Raw genomic sequence first — 25,307 nt, 5'->3', positions numbered from 1 at the left:
GCGAGGAGGGGCAGCGATCTGAGCAGAGCCATGGGGGCCCGTCATGGCCTGCGGAGCGACTGGTGGATGAGTGCAGCGGACCCGCGACTCGGGGGAGTGGCGTGACCCGAAGGGCCGTGCAGCCTGCAGGAAGTTCATCGCCCTGAGCAGAGGGGACGGTCGCCGCTGTTTGAGGCATTTGCAGTGGAGCAGCGGACGGAGCGCTGGGGCCCCGGGCCTACGTGGGCCCCACAAGTACAGTGAGTCCTGCGGCGACTGGGTGAGAAGTAGGCTGGTGGTGATTGTGGAACCTGGGGAACAGTCCCTGCTGCCGCTGTGGGGTGAGCGGAGGCCCGGGTGAGCTGTGGCCACAATTGCGGCGAGGAGCAGAAAGAGGAGATCGGACTGCTGCGCCCCGGGGCAGGCGCACATCGGGGGCTGCAGAGCGGAGCGGCCGTTTGGGGGCACAGCAGTGGAAAGGGAGAGTGACCGGACGGCCTGGAGAGCCTGGAGGCTCGCTGCTGAGGGACTGGTGCAACCGACAGCAGGTGCCATTTCGTGAAAGGCGCCATCTTGAAGGCGGCGGCGGGAGCTCCTGTGTGCGGTGAGTCTACCGCTGCAAGCTGCGGCGAGGGCCAGACAGTGGGGAGGTAGGGGACCCCCTACAAGACTGCGTGCTGGATACTGGGTGTGGAGGCCCAGAAGGTACTCCGGTGACCGCGGAGTCGGATCGGTGACACCCCACGAGCCTGGGGACCCAGCGGATAGCCGGCGGGCGCCTGTCGGGTGTACCCGGTGTGGGACTGGCTTAATCGCAATCAGCGCTGCTGAGGGGAGACACAGGAGGCCCAAGCGGGCGCCTGTCGGGTGTACCTGGTGAGGCCGGAGTGGGACTGGTTTGAACGATTTCAGCGCTGCTGCGGGGAGCCACAGAAGATCCTACTGGTCGGTGCAACAGCGAGGCACGGGAGGGGACGTGCTGACCTGGAGGGGGACACAAGGCGCAGCGATCTGGAAGCCCCCTTACTGACCCGGGGACGTCGCCGGAACAGCTTCTCCCCTCGGAGCCTGCGCGAGTGGGGGGGTGGGGCTTACTTCTGCTTCCGTCTGAGGTCGGTCATTTGGACCCTGGGACCAGAGGGGAGGCTCCAGCAGCCGCACAGGGAGGTGTACCACAGGGACACAGGGGGACCTGCACCCGGCTGCGCCCGCGCCGCCAGTGGACGGACGGTGGATGCTGACTGCTCAGCAGTACGCGATGGGGAGGCTCCGTGACAAAACACAACAGGGACAGTCACGCACGGGGAGCCTGGACACCACACAGGGGCGCCTAGGGGGAGACATGGAGCCGCAATCGGCGGCCCTCTCGGCCAAAATGGACGTCATGCTTGCGGCGGTGGAGAGGCTCCTTCATGCTGACCATCGTAAGCTGGCCGAGAGGGTTGCGGTCCACAGCCAGACACTCCGGGAGCTCCAGCCCGTTACTCGGAGCCATAGCGCAGCACTGCAGGTTGTGCTGGACAGGCTCAATGCGCTTGAAGACCGGGTTGATGATGCAGAAGGGTGCTCCCGCCGCAATAATATACGCGTCGTGGGACTTCCGGAGGGAGTGGAAGGAAGAAACCCGGAGCAGTATGTGGAGCGCTGGCTGCAGGATCTTTTGCCACAGGGGGTGTTGTCTCAACACTTTGTGGTGGAAAGAGCGCACAGGGTGCCTGCGCAGCAGCCCAGACCGGGGGCACGACCCCGCCCGTTTCTATTCAGGCTCCTTAACTATCGCGACAGGGATGTGGTCCTGAGTGAAACTCGCAAATCTGGGGACCCGACAGTTGGCAGTAGCAGAGTCATGTTCTTTCCGGACTACACCGCAACTGTGCAGCGGCGCAGGAGCAACTACTTGGTGGTGAAACAGCAGCTTCGGGAGCTGGCGCTGCCCTACTCTGCTGTTCCCAGCCCGCCTACGCGTGGTGGCAAAGTAAGGGACCAGTTTCTTCAACTCCCCGGCGGATGTCTGGGACTGGCTGGAGGAGACGGGGCAGTGGACGGGAACGAGACCCGCAAGCTCGGATCCCAACAGCCGCCCGGAGAGAAGGCCCAGAAAGCGTAAGCGACGGGGAGTTCGACAGTCGACACGGCCGGGGCCGGTGGCGCCTAGCCCTGAGAGAATCAGAATGGAGCGGCAGGAGGTACTCGAAGCAGTGGCGACACTGGGAACGGCACAGCAGCGATTGCATGGAGATTGGTGCGCACAGTGTTCCGGGGACCAGTGGTGCATCGTCCCCGGCGATCTCGGCAGACTTGGCTTTACCAGTGGTAACCCCACAGACTGCTGACTTGATTGTGTGATGAGATGTCACTGTACCACACTTGGGTGGGAACCATGCATACTAGTGTCACAAAGGGCACTGATTTTTGGTGTGCTGGATTCACCAGCAAATTTTGATCAAAATCTGACTGCGAGATTAATTTATAATGTTACTAGGCTCCAGTTAACAGCAGAAAAAACACGCATGCATTTGGTTTTAACATCGGAAAATAATCTGTACGCGTAAATGTAAATGGCTACTTCAATTGTCGAACGTAGCATAGTATGTATATCACGTGATGGTGCTAGATAATATGTGACAAAGATTTAGTGAGTTAAACATGGTTTGTTTTTGAAGAATTATTAGTGATAGATACCACTCTTTGTTTCATAGATTTCCCAGATGAAGGCCAGCAGGCCGAAATGCATTGGAATAGGAATATAAGGATTGTTGGGAATATATGGATTGTTGTAAAAGGAATTGAATACCAAGTATAAACTATTGAATACTTCCATGAATATATTTTCATAAGTATGAATAAAATACTGCAATGAAGAGCAATTTCAAGTTTGGAAAACTTTATTGATCAAAATTTGCTGGTGAATCCAGCACACCAAAAATCAGTGCCCTTTGTGACACTAGCACTGATCAGCGCTAGTGCTTTCCTCAGTTCATAGCACATACTCCAAAGCAGGGAGTAAACGAAGGAGCACGATTTACGCCTTTAACCTAAAGATTACCTTGGAGCTGTGCACGACTATCATCTAAACCATGCATACTAGACACGACCACACACTTGCCCTGGAGCTGCGTTGGAAGATATGGGGGCCCGTGGGACTCAGTGGGGGGGGGGGGCGTGGGACGGGTGCTGGGGGCGAGCGGCCACACGGGGGCGGCCTGCGCATAGCATGCGACACCGGCTGCTGCATCGGTGGGTCTCTACTGCTGCACCTCACGCTCGGATAGCGCGGCAGTTTCATGCTAGATGAGATACTGCACTCCCTTCACCTAGAGGAGGCTAGGGAGGGGGGAATTGTACCAACAAGTCAATAATAGCACACGCACCCCACCAGGCAATATACTGACATACCACATTGTTAATTTAGCATCTGAGGTTTGGACGGATGCCCCGTTGGGAATACGCCCTTTTTGTTAAACTGTTCACAGTAGTTACATTGTTCGCATGGCAGCGCATTCATATGTTCCCCCTGGCCATAACACACCCTCCCCCCCTGGTGCGGGCACTTTACTCCCAGCCCTGCTTGCTTAACCAGCTCCACGATGACGCACACCAACATTGTGACCTGGAATATACGGGGCATGCACACGCCGTCAAAACGTTACTCCATCTTCTACTTACAGAGACACTCCGTCGGGATCGCCCTCCTGCAGGAGACACATGACGCAACTGGAACTGGGCAGGCTTTCCTGACGCTGGAGAGGACACACGTATGGCACCACTTACTCTGCGCGAGGCACGTTGATCTGGGTGCGAGCGGGCATCCCTTTCAGCTGTGAGGAGGTGGTGGACAGTGAGGGCAGGTACACGCTGGTGCGGGGGAAGCTGAATGGGCAGGAGATGTTGCTAGGCTCGTTATATGCGCCCAATGTGGATCAGTCGTCCTTCCTGGGGCGACTGACGCAACTCCTACATCCTTACGCTGGGCTCCCCTGGCTGTTGGGGTGTGACTTTAATATGGTACTGGATGTCTAGTTGGACAGATCCTTTCCTCCACTGCATGCCGCGATGGCGGAATCCAGTGCTCGGGCACTGGCTCACGCACTGGGCGCTGCAGGATCTGTGGCGCACCCTTCACCCGAGGGACAGGATATACTCTTACTACTCTGCAGTACACGATCTGCACGTCCGACTGGACAGGATGGTGGGCTCCCAGTCGCTGCTCCCGCTTATTGCGCGTTCAGAATATCTGGGCCGGACGCACTCCGACCATAACCTTTTGTGGTTTCAGATTAGTTGGGTGGCGGACCGGCTGCCAGTGCCCACCTGGCGGCTCCAACCAAGTGCGCTGGAGGATTCGGAGTTCCGCTCCCCCTTGGTACGGCTATATTGGCATTCTTTGACGCGAACGAAGGGTCGGTGAGCAGTGCATTGGTGGAGTGGGATGCCAACAAGGTGACCATCCGGGGGCATTGCCTGGGGGGCCAACTGGAACATACGTAGGGACCTCTCGGACTCCTTGGCACGCCTGGAGGAGGAACTCTTGCGGTACGAGAGAGAGGGAGAAGGAGGGGGTAGGCACTCGCACAGTCTGGAGTACCTCAGAGGAAAGCATGCGGAGCTCCTGGAGAGACTCCGGTGCCACAATTATGCTGCACATACGGCCAGAACACATGCTAGAGCGGGCCGCCTTTTGGCTTGGCTGATACGGCAGGAGGACCGGCGCACCCCAATAGGAACGGTTCAAAGGGAGGACGGAGTACTGGTGTACACGCAACGCAAAATACACCAGGCCTTCGTTGACCACTACAAACAACTGTACCAGGCAAGGGGGACTGGTCCTCGGCACCTCCTTGGGGAGTTTCTGGCCTCCATCCAGTTGCCTGAGGCCAGAGGCACATAATGCAGTACTTGCTGGGCCTCTCTCCCTAGAGGAAATTGGGGAGGCAATTCAGTCAATGGCATCTGGGAAAACACTGGGGCCAGACGGCCTACCTGCAGAGTACTATAAAGCATACTGCGAGTCCCTGACGCCGCTACTGCGAGAGCTCTACAACAAAGCGTTGGAGGAGGGGTCGCTCTCCCCTTCCATGCGGGAGGCGTTCCTGGTCTCCCTGCCCAAGCCAGACAGAGACCACACGGCACTGGGCTCATATCGACCCCTGGCGATGCTTAATGTGGATTACAAAACCCTCACAAAAGTACTAGCGGAGCGGCTGGCGCCAGTGGTACCCCATCTGGTACACGCGGACCAGAACGGCTTTGTCCCTGCGCGGTCTACGTCGCTGAACATTCGCCGGTACTTCAGGGTGGCAACTGAGGCAGTGCACAGGTGGCCCAGAGCGGGGTGCCTGATCCTAGACTTGGAAAAGGCATTAGACTGTCTGGAGTGGGGCTGACTGTCTGGAGTGGGGCTACCTGTCTGCAGTGTTGCTGCAATATGGGTTGGACGAGGGATTCCTCAGGATGGTCGACCTACTCTACAGGCGCCCCACGGTCCGTGTCCGACTGTGTCCCTACGTCTCGGAGGCAGTACCGGTGGGCCGCGGCACCCGGCAGGGGTGACCTCTGTCCCCGCTCCTGTTTGCTCTGGCGATCGAGCCCTTGGCTGTGCGGGTGACTTTGGGGGATGGTATACCGCTGGGGGACGCCGTCCACCAAGTGTCGCTCTATGCTGATGACCTGTTGGTCTATGTTAAAGATGTGGGGCGCATTCTGGAGGGACTGCCACAGCTGCCGCGGACGTTTGCCGCTATCTCGGGACTCCGGGTGAACGCAGCCAAATCCTGTCTGTACGCTTTTAGTGCCTAGACTGAAGACCCGGGATACTGTCTGGATGGTACGCTGGTCCAATGGAAGGAAGACACCTTCCGCTACCTGGGGATACAATTTTATCGTTGCCCGGCCGACCTATTCGATGGGAACTTGGGAAGGGCGGTTACGGCGCTCAAGTCGCAGGTGAACTTCTGGAGCACACCCCCGCTGACGATTACGGGCAGGGTGGCGCTCGCCAAAATGGTCATGCTTCCCCGTCTCCTGTATTACTTTGCTAACTTGCCGACGTATATTCCCCCCGCATTTTTTGGTAAAGTAAATAAGATGCTGCGGGACTTAATCTGGGGCGCTGCCAGGCATAAGCTGGCGCTCGCGAAATTGTTTCTGCCGACAGCCAGGGGTGGTCTAACAGCTCCTTGCTTTGAACACTACTACTTGGCCGCTCAGCTGCAATGGGTGGCCCGCTGGTTGGCTGATAGAGGCAGAGATGACACGGCCACGGTATTGGCGCCTTACTCACTGGAGCGTATAACTAGGTCCTTTCATCCCCTTCACACAGTTGCGCGCCCGCTGCCGCTCCTTCTGACAATGGCGCATAGGTGCTTCCAGAGGGCCTTATACCTCACCCGTGCTGTCCCATATGCGCCGGCAATCCCACTGGAGGGCTCCCCTGGTGGTGGTGGAGTGCTCACGGCCCCCTCACTGGTGGACTGGTGGGAAGCTGATGTGCGTACGCTGGGGGATCTGTATCGGGATGGCGAGCTCATCCCATACGAGACCCTGGTATCGGAGGACGGGCTCCCGCCCGGTGGGTTCCTGACACCGCTCATTGATAGCGGGATTAACTGCCAAATGGGGGGGGGGGGGGGACATGACCACGGAGCACACCCTGCACCTAACCATGCAATATCTGCATGTCGTGGGGAGAGGTGGGCACTTGATTCATTGGTTTGCGGCTTCACTAAGGGAGCGGTCGATCAGCTTGGACCGGCTTCGCGCCAAATGGGACTTGGACCTGGGAAGACCTCTGGCAGACAAGGAGTGGGAAAGGATACTTAAGGGTCCAGTACGTATACCCAGAAACATGCGGTTCCGCCAAATTCAGTTATTCATTGTGCACAGGGCTTACCTCACACCAGAGTTGATTAATAAGTACTTCCATCGCACCGACGCAATGTGCCCTAGGTGCAGTGAACCGGTGGCGGGTTTCTTACTCATGCTGAGGAGCTGTCCGAGGTTGGGCACCTATTGGAGAGTAGTTAGTGGGCTGTTGCAGGGGAGTGTGGGTCGTTCCATCCCATTTGACTGGCCTGAACACATTCTGCACCACTTCAAAAGATCCCGCAAAGATAAGGTGACGTCCCTATTCCTAGACCTGGGGCTAGGAGTAGCAAAACGTCTTATTACGAGGCGATGGAAGGCGCATGAATTGCCACATGTAAGGGCATGGAGCGCCTCTTTTCAGGCATGGGCTGGGGCAGAGGGGACCGCTATCCGGAGGGAGGAAACTCTGGGCCTGCGGAGGGAACCCATGGCGGGGCAGTTACTGGGGGAACTTAAGACGCCTGGGAGCGGAGGGTTGCGCGGGGCCTTTGGAGGCGGTCGACAGTGTCTGCGCGAGTGGGTGAGGGTGGACCGCAGGCTACTCTACTGACGGGATAATATGCCCCCACAGCCTCTAGCCCAACGCTGCGGCGGCAGTACTCACATAGGGGTGGTCAAAGCTGAGGCGCACACAAGTGAACCCGGGGGGGGGGATGGAAGGGTGGGGAGATAGTGGTGGAAGGGGGGGGGGGGGGAAGTAACATGTATGCATAAATAATCCATGCTGTTATGTTTAGCCCTTGGTAAATTGTATGTAACCTGTCTGTTTTTTCCATACCTGAACTGAGCGGGCGACATATGTTTACAGGTACGGATCCTTGGTCGACGTATGGTTGCTCCTGTCACTCCTTGTGAGACTGCGCCAGAACTGTCACACATACTACCGTTCGCTCTGGAGTGGGAAGCAGCGGACGCAATGTTTAAATGAATGTTAAGGTTCAGCAGTCACCGGCCCCAGTACGGCATAATCACCTGCACATGCTTACGAACGCCTGTCTGTCATGTACGCTGCCAAAGAGTGTTTGATTAAAATAATGAAAAGATTTAAACAAAAAAAATTGTGTAGATGGTAGGGTGAGTTGGGCAGTAAGGCCGCAGTTGGAACAGCACTATACTGAATCAAGCACAATTTATCCCCTTGGAGCTCCATGAGTGTATTGAGACTATAGTGTAACATGGGTTTCCGACCATGGGCTTCTGAGCCCATACCAGTGGCATGGCTGGCACAGAGTACGTTCCGAGCGCAGACAGGCTTGCCTTTGGCGCTTCCGGGATTGGCCCATCTGAAGTAGTGGCGTGCTGGGCAGTGATAGGCTAGACCGTCACCCGATTGAAGTGGACAGCTGGCCGGAAGTAGTGTAATTGCCAAGGGGAGAAAACAGTAACTCTCCACATTAACTGGGTCAAAGACACGGCAGCGAAGCAGTTTTAGTGCAATTATCTTGCGAGATGCCCCCGAGATCAACAATCATGTAGGAGCCTAACTGGTGCAAGTAGATTCAAAAACAAATTAGCATAATTAAGTCTAAAACTGCTTTTTACAATAAACTTGTGGAAGGGGAAAACTTTCGCTGTATCCTGCACTTTAGATAATCCTGGACACAGGCTATTCCAAGCAGCACATTGCTTACTGCATCCACGTACCTTTGCCAGGTGGGCTGCAGCAGATCCCCTACCAGTATTGCCTGTTGGGTCTTTTTGGGGGTGGGGGGTTCCCAGATTGGCTGCTGGCACACATGGCTAAATCTGCCTTGGTCGTTGGCAAGCACCTCCGGCTCCCGGGGAGGCAGGCGTTAAAGACCAGTGCTCCATCTGCAGATGGGTCAGCCTCCTTGTTGCAGCAATCATCCGTTCAGGAGGACCCCTCATTGGCCCTGCCATAGCAGTCTTAGGGTCTCTAGATTGCCAGGGCAGGGATCCAGAGGTCAACTGACTCGCGCAGGACGCAGTCTTCTGCCCTGCAGGCCCTTCTGCGTTCTTCGGTCCTGGGCTTCCAGAGTTAGGTTCCAGCAGGCAGATTGTCTGGTCCGCGCAGAGGTTCTATAGTATTGAGCATACACAACTCTGAAAACTCAGGTTGCCGGATTTATGGATTTTGGCACTCCTGCCGATGCTCTGCCACGGGGAGTCTTAGTCATCCCATGTTGCTTGCCACACCTCCACATTTATTTAACTTCAGATTTCTTGAAGGGATGCGTTTCCTCCATCACTTTAGCTTTTTCCAGCTGAACAGGCCACTTCATTCGATTTTGAGACTGAGCTACTGGTTTCTGGAAATTGATCATCCATGGCATTGACAGTTAAGTACCTGGCTGTCATGAGAAAGGAAAGAGTGCTTCTATATTAAGTAGATCTCATTGCATTGGACCAGTGTCCATTGTAAAACTTCAAGATAATTGTAACATCTGCTGCCACCCCAGTTAAGAAACATCAGAAATTCCTTAACTAGCTGAAAATTTCCAGAAGTCACACACCCATTACTGAAAAGAGATTTGGACCCGCTGAACCCGGACTACAGACCAATTACAAATGGGCCTTTCCCAGGACCAATTAAAATTTTGACCAGGACTATGAAAACCTAGACACCTGATTTTAATTGCCAGTGACATTCCCGATGGTTTTATTTGAGTGGGCTCGCAGATTACTCATTGGAGCACCATCTCCTCATGTTTCTCCTACTCCTCTTTGATCACTTCTACACCACTAGCCCCTCACCTGCATTTCACCCATACGGCTGGGGGAAAAACCAAATTGCTGCCAAAGAGCCCCGCATACGGTTCCAGTCAGGCATTGCAGCACTGGCCTGACACGGAGCAATCCAGATTGAAGCATGACACCTAACTGGTGTGAGGGGGCCCCCACTTCCCATTATTGAAAATAGGTGGCACATCCATCTCTGTTAAACTAAACTATGGCTCCTTACACTAGAACATAAGATCCAGAAAACCACATCATCTTCAGAACAGAAGAATTGGCTCTACCCCACAACCATACACAAACAGAAATATACTGCATATCCATCTGTATATAAGAATTTTATTACTACTATAGATTGTACCCATGAGTATTCCTTTGTATAAACCGGTTAAGTTTTACAAATGTACATATGGTAACATTGTTTTTAACATGTGACTGCCCAATTAAGTATTTTTTTAATTCAATAGTGAAGCAATTGTAGATCCAAGATTGAAATAAAAATCAATTTTAAGTGAAACACTTAAAAGCTGGAGTTTAATGCATCTTTACATATACTACCTTCCTTTATGCATCTATACATCTTCAAAGCACTTATGGCTATAAGTATTGCTTTCCCTCTAATTCAGCATATCCAATGCACTACCCTATTTTACCATAAACTGCTCTTAATCTATACTCTACCTCAAACCTTTCTACAACTCTTTCCACTGCACTACCCCATCTATCACTATACCTCAATATAGTCTGTTGACGCATGGATTTCCAACCCCATATTACTAGGATTCCCAAAATAACCCTTTCTAGACCCTTGCATCATCTCATACCTTATTACAACACCCCCCCCCCCCCACAAAGCCTTACTAAAACCTTCCCTCTCCTATGAGCTCCAAAACATCCCACCACCCTTTTCATCCCAGACCATGTCCACCCAAAAAAAAAAAAATAATTTCACTACACTAATTGTCAAATTCCAGAGTAGAATGCTACTTGCGCTTCAACACGTCCATAACTTGTGGATATGAAGATGAAATGTACTATATAATGCACATACAATACAGATATTTAAATATACAGTTTAAGGAAATCCCACCCAGCTTTTTACCTTCATATGCTGTTAATCTGCTCAGCTGTTGGTCTGAAATTAATGAAGTCACTCAAGCACAAATACCCATTTTCCGGCTTTTCATGAATACATGGTCTGTATTGTTATCAGTAAAACAAAACTGGCAGCCATACTGCCTAGCTATCACTTCCTTAGATACTTAAGGCAGTGTTGCCATATAGTCGGGCAGCGAGTCATAACTTTCCAATCACTACCTGGATTGTTTTTTAAACTTTTTTTATTGGGGTTGGTGCCATGTCGTCCGTTAACTGCTTTGAGTCATCTGAATTCGTAAGTTTCCAATGTCTTTAGGGCTTTACTGTAAAGGAGTATTTGTTAGTTTTTATGGATGTGAGGTGAGATTTACTGATCAGTGCTGGTAATGACAATGTAATGCTGCAAATCATTTGGCGCAGGAAAGTCTATTTGTTATCCGCACCGTAATTGAGATTAAGCAGGCCCAGGTTTGATCATTAGTAATGGGATGTTCGGTCACAATTACTAGTGCATCAAGACATTGGTGAGGGATTGACTGTGGAGCTTTGGTCTGTTGGTGTTAAAATATGGGCTAAAGTAGAATTACCAAAACACGAAGCTATTATAGTCAAGTGGATAACTAGCAAGAGCAAGCTTAGATACAATAAAACTGGTGACTTCCCCCCCCCCCCAGCTTCCCACACAAGGTCCAGGCTCTTGCAGTCTAAAATCTATTATGCCAATAGCCTCTACCATCTTTAACAGAGACTACAATGGATACAAACTTTGCTGCCATACTGCTTACATATAAACTACAATTGGGTTACTGGCTGGCAGAAGATCCATGTATTGCTTGGAGTCATAAAAAGCCACTTTAAACAAGACTACTCATGAGGAATAAAAATCAAATACATGCAAAAGGAACCGCTGCTCTTGATTGGCACCTTTTCTCACAATCTAACCATACAAACAAGCGTGTTTGGGTGGGTGATACATGCTTCTCCATTCACAGAACTGTGAAACTCCCTTCACCCATACATAGATCCACCCGTAACTCATCTTCCGACGTCTACTTAAGAGTTGGCTCTCCGACATAACATGCTTAATAGATGTGAAGTGTCCCAATTGCGCTCTGGAGTAGCAGGCTAATTGCCGAAAAGTTAGTTTACAGGGGTGGAAAGCACAAATACTCCTTATTTAAAGATTTTACACCATTATATGCCACAAAACTACTGCACAACTTGCAGCTGCAATAGCAAGTCGATTCAAGAATCTAGAACTTCAAAGGCACAAATACAAAGGGCCTTTGCAAAGTTGTTGCTCTCCCAAATCCCATTGAAATGTTGCATGTTAACTACACTATCTGCCAAAGGACTGAATCGTATTTACAACTGTCGACCTCTCATCTAGACTGCCGCGCCATCGTACTGGCCCCTGCACACCTTCAGAGCAAGGTTTGAACAATTTATGGTTAGACTACTCCCCAAAGGGATTCAAAGCAGACCGCCTCGTAAGCTACTATTGCTCATTTTCCATTCAGAAAGCCCCGACAACCTATCACCTACCACTTCGAAGCCATCAACTGGGTTCTCCCCAGGCAATATTCGGATTTAAATTAACTACAATTAGCAATCAGGTATTTTTTACAAGTTCTGTGCAGCCATATGGGAAGCCAATAGGCCAGTACAGGGGGCCGTACATTACATGTGGACTATAAACCCAGAATATTACCAAGAGGCCTCGCGCTTAGTATATGAAACACTAGCAATAAGTGAATAAGAGTTTACAAAGCTCCAGTTTAAACACTTTAATGTTCACAAAGAAGGTTCAGGAGAACAGCAAAATTTAGGTTGTCATTTCCAACTGGCGGGCTTCAAGGGACTTCACACCTGGTTTTGCAATCCAAATCTAGAATAAAAGCATAAATCTGAATTAATTACCACAAGATACACAAACGTTTCCTGCAATCTTCCAGTTTGAGCATCAGAGAACACCGTCAGTCACAGAATATTCAGACTGGGGCGGTATCAGGTTCATCATTTACTCAGATGCACATTGTGTACTCAAGAACTTCTCACCTGGCAGAGCCCTGGGCAGCATCAAGCACGAGGATCAGTCAGAGGTTGGCACGGTTGAAAGACCTGGGCAGAGAGAAGGGTACACGTGTTAAATACAAAGGTAATGGGGCAGTTACCTGGTCATGCTTAACATGCCTCCGCGCTCACCCGCCGACAGTATCGCAATACATCACCCAGTTTTTGTACCTCAAGAGCAAAATTGACTGCACATTCAAGAGTAAAAGGAGCATTTGATGTGGGACGTTAATGAACTGGGAGAAGTGGTTTGAAAACGTGTGCAATTGTCCTGGCTTAGTGTTTAGCTGAAAACAGCCGTTAGGGGTGAAGGAGGCGGATTTACTGCAAACCTGGATCCTTTGTCCTCAAGTGGTGAGGTTATCTAGTCACTGGGTCTGGTGTGCGTTTAGGGCAGAGACCAGGCTGAGCACAATCTCTTTAGTAGACAAATTTACTAATTGCCTACAAAACATGGCGAAAAAGGGGGGGAGGCAGGGGAGTTCTTGAAACGCCACCAGTTTTGGATTACTTAGAAAGCCAGCGGTAATAAATCCAGCTAGCAGTGGTGGAGTACAAGAAAGGGACCTGCTGAACGTGGCAGGTGGGACTACAGCCCTGGCATTCCTGGGGGAAGCTGCAGTTAAAAGCAGGGCTTCATGTGCAGTACTAGGCAGGCCATCCTCTTGGCCTGATTTCCTCGGAGAACGAGACTCGCATTGCTCCATCCATCCCTAATTAACCACCAATATGGAAGTGAATATAGAACCAAATTTGGAGGAATGAATAGCCCTAGTTCAGCAGAAATTCCTTTATGGTCACTGGACTATTGGAGAAAGTGAAATCAATCCAGGAGGGTGCACTACCAGGTCACTGCTTGAATAGCCCAAGGCTGTAGTCAATTGAATCTGGTGCAGCAGACAAACCCAAGAAAGAGGACGCCATGTTAAATCTATTAAAGATAGGCAGACTTTTTAGACACTGATAAACCCCCCCCATATTTTGTGGTAATCTGGTGTGCCTCTACTCTGCAAATCTAAAGGCTAAAGTAGTTCATAGATTCATAAGAACTTCTGGGTGGTGTTGACTTGCATGGGATCCTTCCCCCAAGTTGCTCAGATCAGACTGCAAAGGTTAGTTTTAAATATATTGACAAAAGAACAGGGTCAGTTTTAAACGGTCCAGCACCAGACGTCACTAATTAGTAGGCCTATTAGATAAGCATCGAGTCTCGGTGCAGTAGGTGTGTGATGTGACCCACATACATCTCAAAATGGTGGATAAAAAAAACCACCATTATCCAGAACTAGAAATTAACCCTGCACCCGAGGTGTTTTCTATTTATATAACTACCATAGTACAACTTATTCTAACAAACACAATGTGAAAAGATGAATAACTTCCAAACTTGAATATCAGTCATTGTAGGTATAGAAAATGTTATTGTAAATCTTGTTCGTTAGTTTTAAAATCACCACACAATTGCTTTGCCAACGCGTTTCATCCCTCTTGGGACTACAGGGTAGTATTGGTCTTTGTGTCGACGTTAATAACGTTATTCCTCCTAAAGTAGCAGAGGGTCGATATCAAGAAAGATCATAAATTCATTAGTCACAGCCAGCAATCTGTCCTCATTAGGTAACGTCATTTGAAAGGAATGGGATTGCTGGCTGTGACTTCTGAGAGAGACCCCGGACGAAGAGCCACAAGGGCTCGAAATGAACTTTGTTTTTAACGTGTCACTGCGAAATGCCATAATGGGCACTCAGGAGACACGGAAAAAATAAAAAAGGAAATTATGAAATAAAGCATGAAGGTGGAACTACGCCGTCTCAGGGACTGATGTTTTGCGACAGGACGATCTACTTTTGCCTGAAAAAGAAAAAAGTGACAAGCTGTGCGGACCCATTATGGGTAATCCGGGGAGAATCTCTTTCGCATAATAGAGAGCACATAAGAGACGCCCGATCATTTATTTAGGACTTTTGAAACGCAATAGTGATATTATTAATGAAATTATCATTCTTAAAACTACTTTTATCGGCCGACAAACGAGGATTGGTTTGTGAAGTTGCAACGGGAGGGGACGAGCCATGTAGGGCCAGTTACACGAGAAAGAGCAATAAAAAGCAAGAATTTCAGAATGCCACAGGAAACCGCCAATAGCAAATGAATGGGTGTGCCAAAAGCCCACAGAAGATACAAGTTTAGCGGAACAGCACATACTGTCTAGGCTCGACCAAAGATAATTACGGTTAGAAGGGGGAGGGGGGGGGGGGTGTTCACCTGCATTGAAATACCTGGGCAGACTAACATCAGCTCTAGTCTAATTTGGCTTCCGCGTGTTGTGGGCATGGTGCAGGTATTAAACATTCACTGCCAGTTGATTAAGATGGTCAATGACTGCTTGAATCTTTCACATCATTTAAGCTGAAGCTAGATTTGAAGGTTAGCTTCTCAAAATCATTTGATGGTCATGGGTACCCCCCCAAAAAACGCGAATTCTATGACACATGTAGTTTAAGAGGGTTACTATTTTTAGAGTACACCCTTAACTATTTGTCTGAAGGGCAAACTTTCACATTCTACCATGTAAAAACTGGGCATTGACACTTGCCAATAGTGGGAGCACTCAAAAACCTGATCACTTCTACATGTCTGGGGCCTCACACCTAATTGTGTAGCCCACGAGGTTTGAATTGACAAGGTTCATGTTCATTGGCCTAAATACTTTTACAACTAGGCTCTACAGTAAAGCTGCTGTTCTGAACTATCAGAAGCGCTTCGATTAGGTGCAAATGTGCCAACTGACTGGCATGTACAATTGGCCTAATCTTAAAGTTCTAATTTTATGACTATGGTTTTATTTTAAGCTAAACCCGTCGACATGGACTCAGGGGTGAACTGTTTTAGGGGTACAACATGGGTTGCGCTGCATTGCTGTGGAGCTAGGGAGGCGAGTGAAGCTTAGAAGTACAGAGACTGGAGCCGTCAAGTGATTTGGTAATGGCAATTTAGAAGCACAGCTTCAAACTTCATAAGAGCCAGCCTCCCTCCCCAAAAATAAGGCACGTGGATTTTAAGTCACTTGCCCTAGTCCACATCTGGACCTCAGTGCCAATCGAGGCAGGTAGCCGCTTACCTATTGCAGTTGTCGCCCTTTCAAACAGGAGTTCTTCCAAGTCCGGCTACGACGTAGGAGTTGAGGATTTTCCAAACACTAAGAAACAGAAGGAGTTACAACCCACATCTCACGGTTGCAGTAGATAACAGTACGCCGATTTAGCTTCAGAAAATACGCTTTAGCTTCAGAAAATACCTATCAGTCACAGAAATCAGACTGGGGCGGTAATGGGTTCATCACAAAGCTCACGGACAGGAAAATAAAGGGATGCCAGCTGTCCAGCACCTCAAAAGCCACCCAACGCTTTGATCTCACTAGTATCCCTACATCAGGACATGTGCCTTACCTTTGCTCCTTATGAGTCAGGGCGCTCGCTGCATCCCTGGGGTGAATCCTGCAACAAAAAGCATCAGTAAATAAATGTAGCAAGTCAACAAGACGCTACTTCACCCAGACAACGACCGACCCCCCCCACTAATTTGCAGTCTTGTTCCCGTCTCAGTGGCCATGTACCACACCAAAATCCAAAGTACTTCACAAATAACCCCCAGTTTGGCCACATCATTAACACCACATGCTAGCTAAAGCCACATTTGACAGCTGAACCAGGTCTGTCAGACTGTTCCATCTGGAACAAGTTGTCCTCTTCTCACACCTGCGGTGCCAGTGGGTTCACCTTTGCAGGTTCTGGCACCAGACAGATAGTAAGACGTGTGAGGATTTCATCATCTCGACTGGTCCCCGCGTACATGCAAGGCTACGCATCACACCCCATTCTTTAGTAAATAGAGATTGAAGACGCTCACCTAAGAAAGTCACCGGGAGAGACAGCGCCTGTAAAGCAAAGTAAAGACTTTACAAACAATCCTTCAAATGGGAAAGGCGAGGCAGGGAGCAGGGTCCCATCTAGTCAGGATAGCGACGAGTGTTATCACAGCCAAGGCTCAAGGTATAGTGGTTACAAGTTCATCATTCCAGATGGGACTGCAGGCACCTGAGAAAGGGCAGCTTTCAGAGTGAAGCCACGAGGCAGTTAAAGTAACGAGGGGGGAGCAGGGGCGAGCTCCAGCATCCAATATATTTACCTGCAAAGCAGCTCATCCCCGACTAGGATCAGGATACCGCTTCAATCTAGAAGACAAAAAACAGGCACATTCAAACACTGCCCCTTTAACTAGTCACCTGCATCTCCCAGACGGGCACAATACTCCCAGAACCCCACCCACAGCTGTCAGAAAAACAAGGTCTCATCAGAATTTCAGACGAACGAGATTCCATGAGTAAATCATCATATCAGTGCACATCCAAGACACCCACAGAGCGCCCCCAGAATACAACTTACCCTGTGAGACTGCAAGACGTCCGTCAGCCGTGGAGACCTGTCGGGAAAGCAATGTGCATGGTGAGTACTGCACAGACAGAGCAAGAACAGGTCCCAGCCCCTCCCTCCGCGTTGTCTCAGTTGTTCGGTACGTTTCACAAGGAATCAAAGTGAGCTAGTGTACTCATCACCGACAGCGCTTGGGAATGTAACCTGCATCAGAGCAGTGCTCATCTGAGCTAGCAAGGCCCCCTGAGGGGTGCTGCCATATCCCTACTCTTCCCTGTGGAAGGCTGGACCCCAAAATAAGCATGCTTTCTTCTTAACCGAGAAGGCACAAGCACCACGCGCTAGTGGCACAAATATCACAATTACCAAGAGGGGCGGCAATACCGGCCCTACCACCCTTCCTTGAACCCAACCCAGCTAAAGAGATGCAGACGCTTCCCGACACCCCTAGAGCTGGAGGAATCCATACCTTGAAAGGAGTCCACCTCAGCATCAGTACAGCCACCTAGAAAGTAAAGACTGCGTCAGTCTCGGACACTCACTAAGTGAACAATAGAAACGGTGAGGGCAGTCAGATCAGGGATTTGGTGACTTAGATGCCATAAGACCGAAGTCGTCCAGCTAGTAATGGGTTAACCCATATCATCCTCTCAGACTAGCGCAGCCAGCCTAGAAGTAATTTTAGAACGTAGGTTACCTGCCATGCCTGCTTCCTGGCGAGTCACGACGGATCTGAAAGAAAGACGCGCAGGTATAAGAGCAGGTGGTAGAGTCACCATCACATGCACCCTCGCCGCTTTGCCACCATCAGAACTCCACCATGCTATGAGTGTTCTTCACAGAGTTTCAGACGAACGAGACTTAAAACATCATGTGGAGGTAAAGAAATATCAAAACCCTGTCCTCCCATCCCGACAGACTAGCACATACCTGCGAGTGTCCATTCATGGAGCATCACCCTGGGGAGAAAAAAAAGCGTTAGTCGTGTGACCATTACCAGCCACTAAGCATACAAGTGGTTCTCTTGCCCATGACAAGTTTCTGGGCATTGCCCGCCCTCTCATTATTCTGTTCTCATATTAAAGATGGCATCACCATACAGTCAGCCATATGCTTGTCTATAGAGTTCATCACGGAACAGAAAAACCCTTGTAGCGAGTGCATTAAAAGCGCAGAAGAATTCATTCTAGGCTACTGGTTTGGCGTCCTAATTTAAAGTCAGTAGCGGATTATACAGCAAGTCAAACCGGACTAAGAAATAGCTAATAACTCGGTTCCATGTACGAAAAAGATCCCATTGAATACATTTACTGCAGAACCTGCCAAATTCTACGAGTGGTGCTAAAAATAGTGTAGAGCAGTTACCTTTAATACTATTCCTCATCTGCAGGAGGCATGAGAGCTTTAAACAACTCTAAAATGGTCAAAAATAACATTGCTTTTGAGCTACGCAGCTCAAACCTCGGCACGTTGTTTAAGACGCTTGACCGAAGTAATTTGCTCCCTCGAGCGCCACTGATGGTTAAGCTTCGGTTCACGGGAGATGCTAATTAGAGAGAGAAACCCAAAGGTACTTATAACACCAATATCAAAAGAACGCCCACTCCCCACGCGAGAATTCCTCATCGGCTCCTGCGCAACCCCCAATTTCCCCACAAATACATTCCATCTCTCTCTTTCCCCACACTCCAGCAATGCTGTGCTACCCCCTTTCCCTCCCTGGTAACCCTTTCCCTCCCTCGGGCCGAGCAGAACCACTTCCTTTCTTCAACTTCCCTATCTCCCAACCCCCCCCCCCACTCTGCCAGATACCCGCTCCTTCACAGCCACCTCACTTAGCTGCCAGGACCTCTCCAACCCCCTCCCCTCTCTTCCTCCCAAACCTCCTTCATCTCTATGACTCCACACACTCCTCCCCTCTCCTTCTGCCCCACCACCACGCTCCTCTCCTATCGCCCCCTAATTTTGTCCTTAATTCCTATCATTCTTGCAACGCCAACAAAGGCAACTCTCCTTCCACCCCTGGTGCACCAACTCCTGCTCTCATCCAACACCTTTCCCCACCTCTGAACCCTATACCCCTACTCCCCTCCCGTTCCCCCACCTCTCCCTGCCTTCCACGGCCAAGTGCACCCTCTCCTGTTTCCATCGAGCCACCCAACATGCCCTGCTCTGCCTTCCTCTCTGGAAAATAAGCAAGGCTCTCTAATCACCTCCATCTCCCAACTTGAAGCTACCATTTTAGTTTTAAGCTCCAAGATCTCGGCTTTTCCATACACCTCAATTCCTTTAGAAAACTCACCCTCCCACGAGATGCACCTCGCCCCCACACCCCATAATAGCTAAGCATAGCCAGTCTGTAAATTCACACAAGCACTCGAACGCCACCCTTCTTCCACTTTCACTTCCCAGTAACCCTATCTACACTATTCCGACCATCTCCTGTCAGAACCACTCATCCACCTAAACCCTCCCGAGCACCATCATATAAGTACAATATCCCCATCACCCCTCATAGCCCAAGTGCCCCCGTCACCAAAACAGTGGCGACAGAGCTGCGCTGTGTGCTCCACAACTGCAGATCTGCAATAAAACACAAACTTCAAATCTCCGATACCATCAACTTGCACAATATTGCACAATATTGACATGCTCTTCTTCACAGAGATCTAGTTCAACGATACCTCTCACTCTACGTTTGATCTCCTTGTACCCACAGGCTATTCTATACTTAGAAAAGACAGAATTGACAAAGTTGGGGGAGGTGTTGCAGTCATCTTTAGATACTCCCTTCAACTTCAGGCTCTTCCCAACAGCTACTTCCACACTTTTGAATGCCTATCTCTTGAGCTTCAATTGCACCACCGCTCACCTCTCAGAATCCATGCTATTTACCACCCGCCTGGTAGCAGCCCTTCGTTTATGGAGGAACTCACGGACTGCATCAGCGACCAATACTCGCAAAGTGGCAATCAGATCTTTGTGGGTGACTTCAATGTCCACTGGGGCTCGCCTCAAGACACCTATGCGAATTTGCTGGCCACCTTCCTCTGCAAACGATCTTATCCAAAACTGCTCTGAAACAACACACTAAGGGCTCAATCCTGGACCTTGTTATTTCTAAAGCAGGCTTGCTGACCATCGCTACCCCTATTCATGTAAACTGGTCTGACCACCGCCTCATCCCATTCTCTCTTCACCCATCACACTCTATAACTCTCAGCCAGCCTAAGAGGGCTACTTCCTGGTTCCGTGACACTAAAAATATTGACCTCAGTACCCTCTGTAATTCTGCTTTGCTATCACTTCCAAGGCTAGACCCGGACCTAGATGTTAAACTCACCTCCCAATGCCTCACAGTGCTTGCAGTCGAAATCAATAATGTCGCTCCTCTCCAAAGCAAAAAGAAAAGGCCCGCTCCCTCAGCACCTTGGTTCAACAAATCCCTCACATCTTCCTTGGAAAAGCATCGCACTTCAAATCCCTCCTTGACTCAGCCAAAAATAGACTCAAAAAACTATTCAACCTCATCAAGAACCCAAACAGCTCTCCCCCAACCTCCAAGTTGGAGGATTCTACTAAGAAAGCAGCGGAATTCACTATATTCTTTGACGAAAAGGTGAAATCACTTGTAGATCAGGTCCTTCATCCTACCCCTACAGAGGAGCGCAAATCCATAATCATTTGGCAAAACTTTGACCCCATCTCTGATGATGCCCTCCTTAAAGGCATCCTCGATACAAAGCCCTCTAACCATTCTCGACCCCACCCCTAGTGCCATTGCCTTCTATACCCATTCTCTTTCCTATTGGACCACTCTGGTCAACCTCTCCCTCAGTCAAGGCTCCCTTCCTGTTTCCTTCAAAACTGGGCAGGTCAACCCTCTGCTTAAAAAAAACAACCGCTGATGCGAATGACCTCAACAACTACCGCCCCATTACTAACCTACCCTTTCTTGCGAAAATCACAGAAAAAAGTGTAGCGAAACAACTCTCGTCATATCAAGGACAATGATCTTCTTGACAATTTCCAGTCCGGCTTCATGCAAAACTGAAGCACTGAAACAGCCCTGCTGCTAGTGATTGATGACGCGCTGCGGATACTCGATTTGGGAGAGTCTCATCTTATAACCCTCCTTGACCTTTCTGCAGCCTTTGACACTGTCAATCACAACACTCCTTAACACTCTACAACAGAGAATGGCATGGAGGGCACTGTGCTTAAATGGTTTGCCTCCTTCCTCTCTGATCGATCCCAAATTATCAAAATAGCGAACAGTCTTTCATCTCCTTTGGCGGTCGGTCAAGGTGTTCCTCAAGGCTCTATACTTGCACCCACATTGTTCAATCTCTATTTAGAACCGTTGGGAAATCTCCTGAGTAAATCCAGGATTCACTATCATCTATATGCAGACGACACTCAAATCTACCTTAAGGTGGCCTCCACTCATCTCTCCATCCTAAGCTCTACTCTCGACTCCATTCAAAACTGGATGTTAACTCCTCAACTGATCCTGAATCCCTCCAAAACTGAATTCCTCCTCCTCTCCTCCTCACTTTCTCCTCCCCCAGTGCAATCATGGATGGATCAGATGAATCTACTGAACAATAAACCCATCATTGTCGACAGCGCAAAATCCCTTGGTGTCATACTCGATAAAAAAACTCAATCTACACTCCCACATCGATTGCATTGCAAAGTCTGCTCGATACCAACTGCGCCTTCTTTGGGGGATTCGTCGCTTCTTCCCGGAGCACGACCTTAGAACCCTAGTCCAATCGCTGGTTCTCTCCAGATTGGACTACTGCAATTCTCTTCTTACTGGCCTCCCCAAATCCCACCTTGCCCCCCTGAAGTCTGTTCTCCATTCAGCAGCTCGTTTCATATATGGGGCCAAAAGAAGCGACCACATCACACCCATTTTATCCACCCTCCGTTGGCTTCCCATAGAAGCAAGATCTATCTACAAGACTGCCCGTGTCACCCACAAAGCCTTGCACTCCTCCTCCCCTCGCTACCTGGCGAATAAACAAACTCTCTGGAGGCTCCAGACCATCATGTAATGCAGAAAATGTATTGCTTGAACCTCCCACTTTTAAGAAGGAAAGATCGATGGCCCAATCCTTTTCGGACAACGCGGTGAGAATCTGGAACTCACTTCCGCCTCAGCTCCGGACCACCACCTCTTCCCAGGCCTTCAAAACTGACCTCAAAGCTCTCCTCCTTCAAAGACACTTCCAAATTTAATACACGCCCTCTATTTTCCGAAGGAAGTCCTTCCATTATAGGAAATTCTGTTCTCCATGCCTATAGAAGTGCCTTCCCAGTGTGTTTGTGTTTTGAGTGTCTGCCATTTAGTGCAGTATTATACCTCTACTTGTACTTTGTACTCTTTTGTAACATGCACACGTCAACTTTCCTTTTGTAACGTAGCGTTTGCTACCTCTTGCATTTTGTTTGCTTTTGATACATGCACGACAGCCACCACTGCCTCATGTAACATAACTTTTGTTTGTGTTTTGAGTGTCTGCCAGTTATTGCAATTTTTTACCTCTACGTGTACTTTGCATGCTCTTGTAACATGCACATGTCAGTTTTTCCTTTTGTAACGTATCGTTTGCTACCTCTTGTATTTTGTTTGCTCTCGATACTTGCACAATTGTCACTATTGCCTCATGTAACGTAATGTTTGCTTTTGTAACATGCTCATTTGTAATTTCTCCTTATGTATCATTACTGTTCCTATTGTGAAGCGCTCCGACACCTTCGGGTAAAGTCCGCGCTATATAAAAACGCATTAAATAAATAAAACTGCCTGAAAACCCAGGATATGAAGGTACAAACTAACCTGGAGTCAGCAGAGTTGTGTATCGCGCTTTGCAGCGTGAACGCCAGGCCTGAAAGCAAAAACGGATGCATTACAGTTAAGACACAACTAGTCCTACTCATAAGCAGGGCAACTAGATCAGCGTTAGGATACATCACAAAGCGTCAGCTATGTGCTTGTTAAACATCATCGCTAGACAGTCTTAATGCACTTTAAACTACCAAGCGATTTATGACTACATTCTAGGCCCACACCTTAAATTGCGTGCAGCTGAACATACCTGGATGAAGCAGTTTGCAACAAGCCATTCTAGGAGAGGATAAAAAAAAAAACAATCTAAACTTTAGATGTGCTGGAAGCACGTAAACACCTCGCACCTGTTGGATAGGCTATGCCGCTCAGGATCTGGTAAAGAATTCTCCACTAGCAGTCAGAAAGAGAGCCTGGTTATCGTTGCAGCACAGCCTGCCCCCCCCCCCCCCTGCAAAAAAACAAAGCAAAACTACGCAGCTAGACGCAAGGGTGAATGGGCCGAAAAGGCCACGTTACACCCCATGCATTTAGAACACATGCCATTACCACAACACGTTACATCGCAGACCATTACAACACAAGTCATTACAAAGACTTGCTGTAAGGGGGCGCTGGATGTTGGCATAGTATAATTTACTACTCCAACTCATCTGTGCAACAGTGGGGAAGGTGTTGGATATAAAATCCAACGCCTTCCGCCCCCTCCAGCAACTCATTAACAGCTTGCGTTATAATGGCATGTGATGTGTCAACGTTGTAAGTGATGTTTACCGACTGGGCCACAATGTCAACTGTGAACAAGCATTGGCATAGCCAATAGGTCTCGCTTTTGGGACCTTATAAGTATTTAGTTATGCAGCACAATATCCTTGGTGCAACATTAACTGCATGGCTAAACACTTATAAGGTCCCAAAGGCGAGACCTATTGGCTATGCCAATGCTTGTTTGAGTCTGGGCAATGACGCTCAACATCCTGTGATTCTGGGCAAATCCCTTAATCTCCCGTGCCTAACAAAAAAACCAAATGTGTCCTTGTGTAAAAATAGTGCTCATGTAAGGCGCTTTAATACCTTCTGGTCAAGTAAGCACTATAAAAAACTCAGAAAAAAATAAGAAACATTTAGAGTAACATGTATGTCAACTCGACAGCTATTGTGTAGCACCATGCTGTACATGACAGCTGGCTGATGAGGCTTGGTCTCTAATGCCAACATTGAAAGCTGGTATTTCCAAACAAAACTACAAATCCCAGAATGCAAAGTGTTGACATACATACCCAACGTTGTTACACGACATCGGCCCTTTGTCAAAATTATATTTTTTCCCCAAAAGTTAACATTTGTTGCTGGAAGGGAGGTTGTGTTTCCAGCACCACACACAGGGTTATGCTGACAACTCTGGAAACAGTTGTAGCTGGCCAGCAGTCAGCCAGCTTCCATGTGGCCGCAGCTGGCCCCACCCACCATATGCGAGTATATTCTCTGCCTTGCAGAATCGTGGGACAAGAGACCGGGTCCCGGAAGTGAAGGCGCAGACGACAGGCTTGATAATGCACAGACTGGTAAAACAGCCATGGCACCCCGAGGGCAGCCTCGTTGCGCCAGGCAGCGTGCAGCCGAGGAGGAGGGGTGAGCCAGCCTGGCTTGTTTACCAACCGCTAGAGCGTGTCTGCGAGCTTCGGAAAACGAGATACCACTTCCAAAAGCTATTTTGGGGTATATTATGGCGTTAATTGTCAGTTATTGGTGTGAAGAGTGAAAAAATAGACATAAAAGATAAGGAGAGCAGCTGTTGTGTTTAGACGTTATAACGTTAGCATGGAACTTTAAGGACACGTCGTATCACTTTGGTGTACTGCAGAAGTGCACGTAAATGAACTATACATAAACAAGCATTGGCCGCGCGGCTGCTTGGGCGGCCTGCAGGTAGTGCATATAGAGGCTGGGTGGGACAAGGATGCCACTAAAAGGTGGCAGTGTCCACAGATTACAGTGTAGGGTAAAGTCAAGGGACCTGCTGAGTACACAGAAAAGTAATACTTGTGTGGCAAAAGAAAGTTGCCACCTAACGGGAGGCTAGGGTGTGACAGAAGGCTGGGAAAATGGACAGAGCAGAGAGGGTAGCAGTGGTTAGGTCTTGTCAATGTCTGGGCCTTTATGATCGAACCAGTAACAGGTCAGAATTGGTCGCAGATGGCAACTTTACAAGAACAGGACTGAACGCATGTAGGATGTATAACAAATTCAGATTGACATAGCTTACATGCATCCATTAATGCAGCTTCTATGCCCTGCATCTCAAT

The 25,307-nt window shown here is 49.3% G+C and overlaps 1 long non-coding RNA gene and 4 other non-coding genes across 5 annotated transcripts; all 5 read right to left on the bottom strand.

The window, feature by feature from the left end:
• Positions 1-12,410: 12,410 nt before the first annotated feature.
• LOC146798656 (uncharacterized) lies at positions 12,411-23,383 on the bottom strand. The gene is made up of 11 exons (XR_014969198.1): positions 22,993-23,383; positions 18,075-18,103; positions 17,842-17,876; positions 17,614-17,649; positions 17,157-17,193; positions 16,900-16,945; positions 16,621-16,648; positions 16,161-16,208; positions 15,833-15,910; positions 12,697-12,759; positions 12,411-12,526 (listed from the first exon to the last, which is right to left on the bottom strand). It is a non-coding gene; the product is annotated as an uncharacterized LOC146798656 (long non-coding RNA).
• On the bottom strand, positions 12,596-12,665 carry LOC146798660 (small nucleolar RNA SNORD31). Its single transcript, XR_014969377.1, has one exon. It is a non-coding gene; the product is annotated as a small nucleolar RNA SNORD31 (small nucleolar RNA).
• On the bottom strand, positions 15,994-16,061 carry LOC146798659 (small nucleolar RNA SNORD31). Its single transcript, XR_014969372.1, has one exon. It is a non-coding gene; the product is annotated as a small nucleolar RNA SNORD31 (small nucleolar RNA).
• On the bottom strand, positions 16,424-16,548 carry LOC146798658 (small nucleolar RNA SNORD22). The gene has a single exon (XR_014969387.1). It is a non-coding gene; the product is annotated as a small nucleolar RNA SNORD22 (small nucleolar RNA).
• On the bottom strand, positions 17,041-17,110 carry LOC146798657 (small nucleolar RNA SNORD30). Its single transcript, XR_014969395.1, has one exon. It is a non-coding gene; the product is annotated as a small nucleolar RNA SNORD30 (small nucleolar RNA).
• Positions 23,384-25,307: the final 1,924 nt, after the last annotated feature.

This window comes from Triturus cristatus, chromosome 9, assembly GCF_964204655.1.
Source record: "Triturus cristatus chromosome 9, aTriCri1.1, whole genome shotgun sequence".
In the NCBI taxonomy this organism is placed as follows: Eukaryota; Metazoa; Chordata; class Amphibia; order Caudata; family Salamandridae; genus Triturus; species Triturus cristatus.
The sequence above is the reverse complement of the archived record's forward strand: the minus strand, read 5'-3'. Positions and strand labels throughout refer to the sequence as shown.